Genomic DNA, 12421 nt, shown 5'->3' with positions numbered 1-12421 from the left:
CAGTTATACAGGGATAAAAATAATAATATGATTAACGCCCATTAAAATTGAACAGTCGTTTTATAAGATAACCAGGAAGGGGGGCGGGGAATAACTGCTTCTTATGGCCACTTTTTAATTATAGATACCAGATTATGTTGGAAGAAAGATCACATACCTTTTCCCCCAACAGAAAACCATTATGGCATAGTGGTTTGGCTAGGAGCTGGGAGACCAGAATTCAAATCCCACTGGATGACTTTTGGCCAGTCACTGTTTCTCAGCCTAGCCTACATGACAGGGTTGTTGTGAAGATAACATGGGAATAAGAGAACTCTGTACGCCAGTGTCAGGGAACTGCCATCAGAGACAAGAGGAGAGGCAAGGCTCCCCAATGAGGCAGGGGAGGGAACTAGCAAGGAGAGAGAGAGAGCTTCCGCTGGGGAAGGGAATCAAGGTGACACCAGGAAGAAAGGGGAGGCTGAGAGTACTTCGGAGGGAAGGCTCCGAGACTCTTCCAGTGAGATCAGCGGGGAGAGCACAGGACCTCCGCTTGGCACGCCCACGCTGCGCAGAAAGCTTCCGCGCAGAGAATCTAGGAGGAGACTTGGAGTCAAGGAATTCTTATGTTGGAAGAAGTTTAGGAAACGCCCACTGACGGATTCTGCCAGTGACTGAGACAGTCGCGTTGTAAGGGCTGTCAAACCAGGGAAAGGTTTAGCTATACAACCAGCTTGGAGCAGTTTGGAATTTACGCACAAGCAACCCCAATTCCCATTACAGCCAGCTTGAGCTCCTTGAAGGAAAAAGTGTGATATCAACATAATAATAAACATTTTTTCAGTGTCTCAGGGTAAATTAGTTTCATCCTTGACATCTGTTATAACTTATTGGCCGGGATCAAGCTCAGGAATGGCTTCAGGTTTGAAGAGCAAAGTGCCCTCTTGGCTAGGTGGGCATATTGATCTGGTGGTGATCTGAGGCTTCCCCGAGTTAGCTGCTGGAGCACTTTTTTAAATACAAAAAGTCAATTTCTTCCTAAGGATAATCAGAGAGGTGATGCTAGCTAACTAGAGATCATATAGGAAACATAATGATGTAACAAGGGCATGTAACCAATCAGCATTGCCTTCGTGTTGGTTTCACCAAGAGCAAAGCAGCCTTGTCCTTACTTTCCATTGGTGAATTAATGCTTTTTATCAACCTTGATGCAGGGACATGGGTGGCGCTGTGGGTTAAACCACTGTGCCGCTTGGGCTTGCCGATCGAAAGGTCGGCGGTTCGAATCCCTGCGATGGGATGAGCTCCTGTTGTTCAGTCCCAGCTCCTGCCAACCTAGCAGTTCAAAAGCACGCAGTGCAAGTAGATAAATAGGTACCACTCCGGCGGGAAGGTAAACGGTGTTTCCGTGCGCTGCTCTGGTTTCGCCAGAAGTGGCTTAGTCATGCTGGCCACAAACAAACGCCGGCTCCCTTGGCCTGTAAAGCGAGATGAGCACCACAACCCCAGAGTCGTTCATGACTGGACTTAATTGTCAGAGGTCCCTTTACCTTGACCCTTTATCCACCTTGATGCAGGGTCTGAAACATATCTGGAAGGAAAGCTGATTTCTGCCATTACTAAAGGGGGGGAAATGTTCGCAAGAAGCACCTCCCTTACCTTTCAGCTCAGCCCTAGTGTTTTGCATGCAGGTCTTCAGCCCAAGACAGCAGTCATCACTCTGCAGTGCAGTCATCCAGTGAACATTCCAGTTAAAGTCGCTTCTGGACTGTATGTATTACACTGCAATTCTGTGGGAACACATAAAGAGTACAAGCAGACTAAATTATGCAAAAACAGCAAAACTGCAGGGAGAAAGCATGCTAAAAAGAGAAAATATGTAAATTTGCTCAATCTGCATAATTCATAGAAATCATTGAATTCCGCTTTTTGGAGCACGGAAGTTTAATTTTTAATTTTTTTTTAGCCTTGGATACACATGAATCAAGTGTGCACTTAAGTCCTGTTGATTTCAATGGAGATAAGCATGTTTAACTTTCCGCCGGTTAAAACAGCTGTCTCTCTATGGCTTTGTGTACCCCACATTAAAACACAGCATACAGTTATATGAAAGCATGGAGGCCAAGGGTTTTTTAACTGAGGATAACTAGGGAAGGCTGTGTATATCTGTTGTACTCCTCTCTGCTGACTGGTGGAATGCATTGCCACCAGGCACCTCCTGGGAGAAAAAGCAGCTTCAGGAGAAAAAGTTTCCAATGAGATGGTGGAGTAGGAGGAGAGAGTTTTGCCCTACTCCTGAGCACAATAGTCCTGATCCCCCAAGAACTGCTATTTTTAAGAAAGTAAAAAAAAAAGTAGAAGAAGACTTCTTAAATGCCCACATACATTTAAAGCAGTGTTCCCAAACATGGGTCTCCAACTGTTTTTGGACTACAGTTCCCATCATCCCTGACCACTGGTCCTGCTACTTAGGGATGATGGGAGTTGTAGTCCAAAACAGCTGGAAGCCCAAGTTTGGGAAACACTGATTTAAAGCATTGTCTAGTTTTGCCTTTAGATGGAGGATAAAGAGAGGTGGATGTGTCTCTGATGTCCTGGTGGCTTCTGGAACACTTCTAAAATTGTAGGCTCGAAATAAGCCAATGTGGTTGTTAAGTTGTGGGTGAACATATCAGACGACACAGCGATTCTTCAAACAGCTCTTGTTTATTCACAGGTCAGAAAAGAACTGAACTGAAGGGTTCAGCCAGCCTGCTTATATAGAGCTCCACTAGAACGTAACTGTAACAACTTTCTGTAACTATCCAATCACTGAACGTCACTTTCGATCCCTTATGTGGATCCCTTATGTGGATATGTGGACCTGAACTATCTACAGTATCCCCCTGCTGGCCCAGGGTGAGAACTTCAGTACGTAACAGTGGTGTAGAAGTGAATAGAGTCTTGGTCTTCGACCAGATGGAGCCTGGGTTCAACATCCAGGAAGATCACCGGTTGACCTTGGCTAGCCATAGCCTCACAGCCTATCTTATCTCCCATGCTTGCTGTGAGGATCAAATGGGACGTGGGCCCCATTTTGTTTCTGCGCTGACTTTCTCGGAAAAGCGGTGGGAATACAAATGTGACAGAATAAAGATCTGTTTTGCCAGGCTGACTAAAATGCCTGAGCGGAATGAAATTGTCCACACGAACATTGTGGCGCACCTCACACAACGGCCCTTCTCTTTACACCTATGTGTGGATGGTTATTAGCAGCAAATGAATTCGCCACTGCCTCCGCCACTGCCTTTGATATCAGCATAAAACATGGAAATAAGGGTTAGGCAAGGACTTTCTGATTTCCTTAAATTAGAAAGCAAAGATACTGCATCATTATTAAAAGGAAACATGTAGAGGTGCCTTATCCTCAGAGTTAAAAGGTAGCATTAGTGATAGTTCCCATCAAGCTATTTGCAGTAAATGTAAGTTGATTTACCTTCTCATTATGTTGTAAATGTTTTTCTTCCTCTTGACTTGTCTTTGTCCTCTTCTTTGAAGAGGCGGCGAAGTCACGGGTCCTCCAGAGCAGATACTTGCAAATAACAGCGCTTCGCTGCATAAGCAAGTAGCCAGAGAGAGATGAGTTATGAAGAACAAAGTTCTTCTTACATATGCTTCAATAATCCTTAATTCCGGGAAAGAAAATAGCCAATAACTTGTGAAAGGGGCTGTGAATAAATGTGCTTAAGGCAGGATAATATACTTTTAAATTGAGATTGGCTGTTTAGGATCTTCTTCAAGGCAAGAGCCATGAATAACTGATAGTCAATGCGAGGTCAATTATTGGGTAGGTACACTGAAAAATCATACAGCGTATGCCATGCACATGACGGATATTTTTAACAAAGTGCTATTCAAGACCACAGGTGTCAGGATGGAAATGAGGAATGGCTCGAGAAGGGATGGGAGCTGGGAGCTGGGAAATAAAATGCAGAAATGAAGAATTAAGAAGTAATGGAATCATTTTTTAAAAAACAAAAGGAGAACACAGTCTGTTGATGAAGCATTGGTAATCAACCTTTTCGAAAAGCGAAGGTGCCCCCGTTAGGCTCACCTTACCAGCCAGCATGTGCTTGATGTAACACAAACTGACACTGACCTTGACCACATTAAAGGGGTTACAATTCGATTAGGATGAAGAGATTTTCAATGGACGGCACGCAAGAGCATTTTTCCCCCATCAGTGGGAGGCAGGCAAACTCTTATGCTTATTTGTGGCGATAGGTAGATGCATAGATAGTTTGGCTTCTTTGGGGGGGTGGGTCTCGCTGCAGGTTTGTTTTCTTTAGTTATTCCTGCCTGAGCACAATTTCATACTTGTTCAGGATCACGATTGTAGAGATTATAGGGATTGTGTGGAGCGGCATGTGGAGAGTCTCTTAGCAGAACTTAAAAGCTCATTTTTGAACACATCCAATTTTATTTTTTTAGCAGTATGTTTTGAAACATTTTTGAGGTTTCTTTTTTATACCTCACAACAGCTACAGCACTGTGGGGTATAAACCTCACAATGTGTCTCTGTTGTTGAAACTAGGGCTCTTCCAAAAGTCTTTCCCATTACATCTGCGCATTTTGGGTCATTAGCCCTGTGGCCAAATATGTGGCAAGTTTGTTGAGCCAGCACTGGGGAATAGGTGTGTTGGTGTGTTGGTGTGCCAAAATAAAAGGGTTTCTGCTTAAGAAACACCCCTTGATTTATATGTTTCTCTGGTTACCTCAGTTTTGTTCTTGTAGAGTGAGGGACCAGTTGGAACTAGCTTATTCTTTATACTATATGACTGTCCCAGTATATGACAGGTAAAGGTAAAGGTAAAGGTAAAGGACCCCTGGATGGTTAAGTCTCATCAAAAGCGACTATGGGGTGCAGCGTTCATCTCACTTTCAGCCCGAGGGAGCTGGCCTTTGTCCACAGACAGCTTTCCATGTCATGTGGCCAGCATGACTAAACCGCTTCTGGCGCAATGGAACACCATGACAGAAACCAGAGCACATGGAAACGCCATTTACCTTCCCGCCACAGCGGTACCTATGGTATTTATCTACTTGCACTGGCGTGCTTTCAAACTGCTAGGTAGGCAGGAGCTGGGACAGAGCAACGGGAGCTCACCCCATTGTGTGGATTCGAACCACCAACCTTCTGATTGGCAAGCCCAAGAGGCTCAGTGGTCTAGACCACAGCGCAACCCACATCCCTCTGTATATGAACACTCTCATTGCTCATGTGAATGCTTTTGCAAAGTAGAAAGGAGCCTTCTACCAGATAGCAGAAGGTATGGCAAACTTGTCAACCCATTGTTGAAATACTTGTCCATGCTCCTCTCCCCACCCCCTTCCCAAACACCCATTGTGTGCCACATCAGTTTTCTATTTAGGTAGGGTGGCCATATTTTGAAGAGCAAAAAAGAGGATGCTATGATTAATCTCATTTGAAATACCCCTACTATGAGAGAAGATAAGTGGAAAGCAAGCCTTCGGCCATCAGTTATGTCTATGTCTCATCCAGAAAGTATAGCCAGATACATTTTGGCAAATTTAAAAAATCTACCAGGACAGAAATTTCACCCCTGAAAAAGAGGGTGTGTCCTGGAAAAGGGGGACACATGGCCACCCTTAGGTGCAGATGGGACTGTGATGGAAGCAAGATCTTAGACAGTTCTGAGTCACAATTAGTTGGGTATAAGAATTCAGGGTGTTTACCATAAACTGCAGCTATTAACCAGTTTTTCTGGTGGTCCCCACAAGAACAGGCAAGAAAAGGCTATTTTAAAATCCTTACATGTTTTGGTAACTTCCAACATTATTTGGCAAGGTGTATTTATTTTAAGTTCTGATCAAAAAAGCATCTTGATGTTGATGTGTGTGAGGGGGAGAAGTTCTGGGGACTTGAGTGGGCAATGATAGGCCTTACATGTACATTTTGGATCTGTCAAATGAAGCAGAGAAAAATCATTATATGCACTGTGGTGCTGCACCGGTGTACTTGAAGCATTCTGACATGGCATCTGATGTTCCAAAGTGGTTTTTAACTCGTTCTGTGTAGCATTGCCTCAGGAGAAAACCATTCATTCACTAAAAAATGTGTGAGGGAAGTGGCAGTAGCCTACCAAAGTGGCCCCAGGCAATGTACTCTCTGTCACCTGCTGTATTGCCCTGACTTTGAGATACCCTGACTTCCTTTTTCCTTTCAGGATCTGAGTGTTGCGCCCCTTGCCTTGTCCACCAAGGAAAGCTGAGTCGCCTAGTCCCTGCTTTTAAAAGAGACATTTTTGTGTGTGTCATTTTCTCTGTTCTTGTCACATATAAAACACAAAAGACTGCATCAATAAATAAAAATAAAAAGATGGCATGGCAATTTGGTTTGCGTGTGGGTGTGTTCTGTTCTTTAGAATTAGATTGTAACAAAGAGTACATCAACAGGGCTTTCAGAAACCCCAGTGAAAATCCTCGTTATTATATATTTTACATGGCTGTTTATTTGTAATATATATATATGGATACTTTATGATGTTTTATGATGGCCTGTACTTGTAATGCTTAATAAAGGTTTGGCAAAGAAGAAGAAGAAGAAGAAGAAGAAGAAGAAGAAGAAGAAGAAGAAGAAGAAGAAGAAGAAGGAGAAGAAGAAGAAGACCATTTTCCCTATAGGCCTACTATGGCAGCTTTGCAACCTACCCACTACACACAAGCAAATGTGAAACCACAGGTGTTTATTTCTTTTAAAAGCTGGCTTTTTTCAACTTTTCTTTTAAAAAAAGATCTGAACCAGTGTACATCAACCTGGCGCCCTCCTGATGTTTGGCGCCATGACTTCCAGCAGCCTTAGTTACCACAGCTTTGCTGGCTGGGCCTGAAGGCAGTCGTAATCCAAAACATCTGGAGGGAGCCAGGTTGACAAAGATTGGTCTGTGGGATGCACATGCGACTGCCCAGGGATAAGCCAATGAAGATTGGCTTATGGTGGGCTCTCTGATACAGACATGCCTGAGAGCCAATCACGGAGCGGACTTAAGCTTGTCCTTCATGTTCTGAGGAGAGTTCTAGAGGGGCCAGGAGCACATAATACTGGCTGGCATGCAAGGATTAAAGTTTGTGGACAAGAACCAATGGTGGTCAACAACATGGCTGGCCTGCAAACGAGGCTCAGTGAGGCAGTTGCCTCAGGTGGCAGACTGCAGACAGCTGGGAGGGCTCCCCCCCCCCCAATGAGCATGCCACTTGCCACCTCCCGCTCCTGTTGCCCACTACCTCTGCCACCTCTGCAGCTCCCCACCACTGCTGCCTCCAACCAACTCTCCCATCTGCTCCTCTCCAGCCTCTTCCCCCACCGCCAAATTCAGGCTGCCTCCAGTCGCCTCAGGAGATGGAGGTAGGGGTGGCGGCAGCGGCAGCAGCAATTTCTGTTTTACCTCAGGTGCCAAAATGTCATGTGCCAGTTGCAAGTCCCTTTTTGTACTCTCAGCCAGCATGGCCAATGGTGAGGGGAGCTGTAGTCTGAAAAGCATTAGATGCCACCAGGCTCAGGAAAGCCGCCCCACAGCAATACGATCTATAATGGCAGCAGAGGTTAAGGAAGGGAAATTTCTTCCTAGCCAGTCTAACTGTGCTTAAACTTCTTGAAGAAGGGGGTGGGGTGGCAAAGATGGAGGTTTTGCATTCAAAAGACAGCCAGCGGCATTAAAAACTACTTGTCGGTCTCCTTGGGAGGGCTGTGTCCCATTAGTGCTGTGGACCAGTCTCCCCTATATCCTAACAACTCTCAGTACTCTTAATAAACTAGTTCCTATGATTCTTTAGGATAAGACATGGGTGTTTTAAGTGGTATAATAGTGCTTTAAGCATATAGTGCAGATGTGGTCTTGATGTGAATCAGTGTCCCAGTCATAAGGCCATTTGGGAAAATGGCCTTTGGCTAATAGTGGGCCTCCATTAGCTTGCCTCACTACCTGCCTCACTACCTGCCTGGGCTAGCCTGCAGAAGTAGACTTGCATGCCCACGCCTGTCTCTGATAAAGGACCAGAGACGTTCTTGGCAAAGGAGCACTCATGTTGACACAGTAGGTGGCGGTGCAGGTGGTCTCCCAGCCCCTTCACCCAGAATGTCTTGGTCCTTTCTCAGAGTAGCTGAAAAACAATGGGGGAGATTGGGAGGAGGAGGAAGCTGGTGCCAGCATGGCAGCAAAGGAAAGAAAAAAAGAAAGAAAGAAAGAAAGAAAGAAAGAAAGAAAGAAAGAAAGAAAGAAAGAAAGAAAGAAAGAAAGAAATTTTGTGGGGTTGAGGGGTAGGGAGTGAGATATAACAGGAGCGGAATCAGAACTCAAGAAGAGTGTAAGAGCCAATGAGGAAGGAAAAATAATAGGTGGTGGGAGGAAGCACAGGTGCTTGCACTGACCTTGAAGAAGGAAACTAGAATTGTGTGTGGGGGGGTATTTTTATTGAGTTTTCCAATTTAATAATCCAATAAGAACCACATTAAAACATTCCAAATTACAATACAATCAAAAAAAGCCAAATATATTGCCAAATTATATATCTTTGGGTGACTTCCCATGCTTTGAATTTTGCAGTGTGCTAATCATCTAATATCCCACTGCATTTCTTAATTAGCCAATAAACCATTCCGATGTTAATCCTTCACTTAATTTTCATTTATGTTTGCAGCTACTGGTCTATTCAAACTTTCATCTTCATAGTTCTGGAAGGAAACTAGAATTTGAGTGCCCCGTCGTTTGCTCTGGCACACAGACATTTGTGGGTGGGGGATGAGAAATCTTTATTCTCTAGGGAAAGGATTCTAAAATGATAATACGGTATCCAGCTGAGAAGAAAAGCCTAACTTTCTTGAAAGATAGCAGCATCCCTCCTACTTTCTCTGGAATACTGACTAGGCGATGTTAGACAAGGAGAAGGGGTGAGGGGAGAAAAAGCTGGCCGCCTGGGGTTTCTGCTAACCCCACAGACTGATGCCTTCTGCAGGCACAGCAAACCTTAGCAATGCGACCAGGGAAGATGGTATTTCAGGCCTCAAAGACCTCTAGGGATACCTGCCTGTCTTGCTCTTGCTGCTTAGCACAGCTTCAGCCACAAGATGCAACAGAGGCCTGGAAATGAGTGAGTCCAGCCTATGAGGAAGTGTGTTTACTCCCAACTTTGGACTCCCAGCACTTCCAAGGGAGGGCGTGAAGCTCAGTGCCAAAAGTCCCAGTCCCAAGTATCTCCAATTGGAGATGGACCCCTCTCTGAAAAACTGGAGAGCCACTGCCAGCACACAACACTGAACAGCTCAGTCTGACAGCATCAAGTTCTATGCTCCAGAAGCAGTAGAAATGGCCAGTGTGGTGTAGTGGTTAAGAGCGGTAGTCTCATAATCTGGGAAACCGGGTTCGAGTCTCCGCTCCTCCACATGCAGCTGCTGGGTGACCTTGGGCCAGTCACACTTCTTTGAAGTCTCTCAGCCCCACTCACCTCACAGAGTGTTTGTTGTGGGGGAGGAAGGGAAAGGAGATTGTTAGCCGCTTTGAGACTCCTTAAAGGGAGTGAAAGGCGGGATATCAAATCCAAACTCTTCTTCTTCTTCTTCTTCCTGGGAAATGGCCCCATCGCTGATGGGACTTTTAGTTGTTATTGTGTAGCACCCTGCTTGTGGTTAACGCTTAGCTGGAATGAAATATTCAACGCAGCAATAGAGAAATTAAAATAATAATTTATTTGTCAGACAAATAAATGAGAGGCACAGTGGTATATGGTTACCAAGCTCTGGCCTGGCCTCCTGCCATTATGGCCAGCACTTATATTCCCTTAATCCAGCCCCCTTTGCTCCTCCTTGGGCTGCATCTGTCCAATCAGCCTGGTTGGATTTCCTATTGGCTGCCTGCTATAACCAATCCTAAAAGATACACCCACATCCTCCTGTCCTTATATGGAGCACAAAGAGCTATATATTGTTACATCTATAAATGACAAATAAGTAGTAATATATCTTACATGTGTCTCAACAAGGAATATTAATTACCAGCTCACCTCTTGCCCTCTTCGCCCTATTGCCTTCTAAAACAAATGGTTAATCTTAAATTTTTATCTTAAACATATGTCAAGGATCTTGAGTTTCACATCAACATTGAAAGATCTCCTTCATTTTGAAGGTTTCTAAACAAATGTCTGACAACTATATATCAGGACTGCTTGGATGGCTGCTTGGATGGCGTCTTCTTGTCTGACAGGGGGCTGGGCTCAATGGCCCCTGTGGTCTATTCCAACTCTAGGACTCTATGAAATAAGAATCTAACATCTAAATTTGTTACTTTCTAAATCCTTTGCATAATTACATTTAAGCCAATATATTTAAGCTAATATATTTCATACATTATCATAGGTAACCTTTTAAAAGAATAAAGCTTCTCAAAGTAGAAAGGAAGGAACTCAGTAAAAAACAACTTTTAAAAGGAACCCCTTCAGTTTACCCCCCCTTCAGCCATCTGCTCTCCTCTTTAGCTGTTTCCAATATTTATTGCTTTTTTAACTCTCTCAGTTTAAGAAAGAAACTGCTTTTAAAAAAGACTTCCCAGAAATGCTCTTTTTCTGCCAGCTAAATGCTTCTCCATTGCTCTTGGCCTTTTTAACCTTAGGAAGAAGATCTGGCTCATTTTACTGGGAGGCACATTGGTATCATTTTGCTCATTCCTAATTATGTTTATCTCTGCTTTTTTTATCTTCTGTAACATGTAGGTCAATGTCCTGCTCTCAGTCTGTAATTCCAGCTTTTACGACTTTGAAAGTTATTTTCCTGCTATAAATCAAGGGGGCCCCTTGTCTTAGGAGAATGGCCAAGGTTTTCTCTGCCTGGCATGAAACATTTGTGAATTTAAGCCCTTTTTAGACTTTTTGAACCTGATCAAAATATAAGCCAATATAAGTCTTGATAAAAAATGCAGTCTACATTCAGATGCCACATTCCCCCCTTTCAAGCTCAAGGACCTTCATACCAAGTGTCCTTGATAGCTTGACCTTCATCATGTTCCTGAGGTAAAGCTCTGTATAGGGCCATGATATGAGGTAGAGTTTCATTTGAAACCATCTTGCTAATTGTACTTCTAAAACATGAAATGATACATGGCATCATACATAAAACCATTACCACTACTGTCAAGAAAAACAAGCAAGACAATAGTATCCCTTTGAGTCCTGTGACATTAGGTAACCAATTGGTGAGCCATCCCATATCCCATCCTTCCCATGTTTGTACTGGGACATGTGCTATATTCTCCATCTTTGTAGCCAACACACGGATTGCCTCACCATTATCAGAAATGTTAAAGCAACAGGCATTCCCTGTCAAGTTCAAGACTCCACATAGGCCTCCCTGCCTGGCAAGTACATAATCCATTCCCATTTTCAGCTGCAAAATGGCGGCTCTACTTTCATCCAACTGTTGTGCAATAAGTCTCAAACTCTGGGCCGTTGCATTGGTTACCAATTCCACTACTGCTTGCAATCGAATTATTCTGTTTAGATTATAAATAGGATCCCGTGCCCCTTGTATGAGCTCACCAGGATTCCAGGAGGCAGGATCATAATAAGCTATAATGCGCTCTGGCGGCCAATCATCAGTACCGCTCCAACTTTGGGTACTTCCTCCTGCTATACGAGAAATATCAGCATTCCTTCGTGTTCGCTTGGCCGAACTAGTGGGCATAATCCACATTGGTGGTAATACCCATCCCAGGAAACAAGTCCCACTCCATTTGGAAGGGAGTTTCTTGTATGCCCATTCTCCACATATCCACCACAAACATCGGGTCTGAGGTTTTTGGTACGTGGAGTACAGAAGGCGAAATATCAAAAGAGGTAGAGAGTTCACAGTGCAGTATGTTAGATTGCCTTTTTCTGTCACAGTTATGTTCCATACCGCTTTCCATGCATGAATAAAAGGAGGTGCACAGGGCAAGGTATTCCGAGTTCGATAGGTAGTACCGTGTGCCCAGGTATGACTATTCTTAAAATAATCCCAAGTATAGTGACAATGAGAAGAGCCTATCATGATAGAATCAGCTGCATCTGATGATTTATGTACACAGAATTCCCCTTGTACAGGTATAACTCGTAATGGTTTAGTTGAGTTCCATCCGGGGAAATTCTGTATTTCTGTTTGGTGTGGCATTTCGCTTACCATACCAATGGCATCTAATGGTATCGGTAATAAGGGCATACCTCCCTCTGAATCATCTGGCCCAAGAGAGCAAACAAGGCAATTGGTCCTATTTGCAACGTTGGCTACCATTTCAGCTAAACCTACCCACATATTGTGGTCATGGCTGAATCCATATTTAGCAAATTTGGTCAGATTCAAGGACCCTTCCCCTTCCCAAGGGATCAGGATTAATAATAAAATCATGTTGATGTCTAGCAT

This window comes from Podarcis muralis, chromosome 4 (assembly GCF_964188315.1).
Source record: "Podarcis muralis chromosome 4, rPodMur119.hap1.1, whole genome shotgun sequence".
NCBI classification, from domain to species: Eukaryota; Metazoa; Chordata; class Lepidosauria; order Squamata; family Lacertidae; genus Podarcis; species Podarcis muralis.
Note: the sequence above shows the minus strand (reverse complement) of the source record.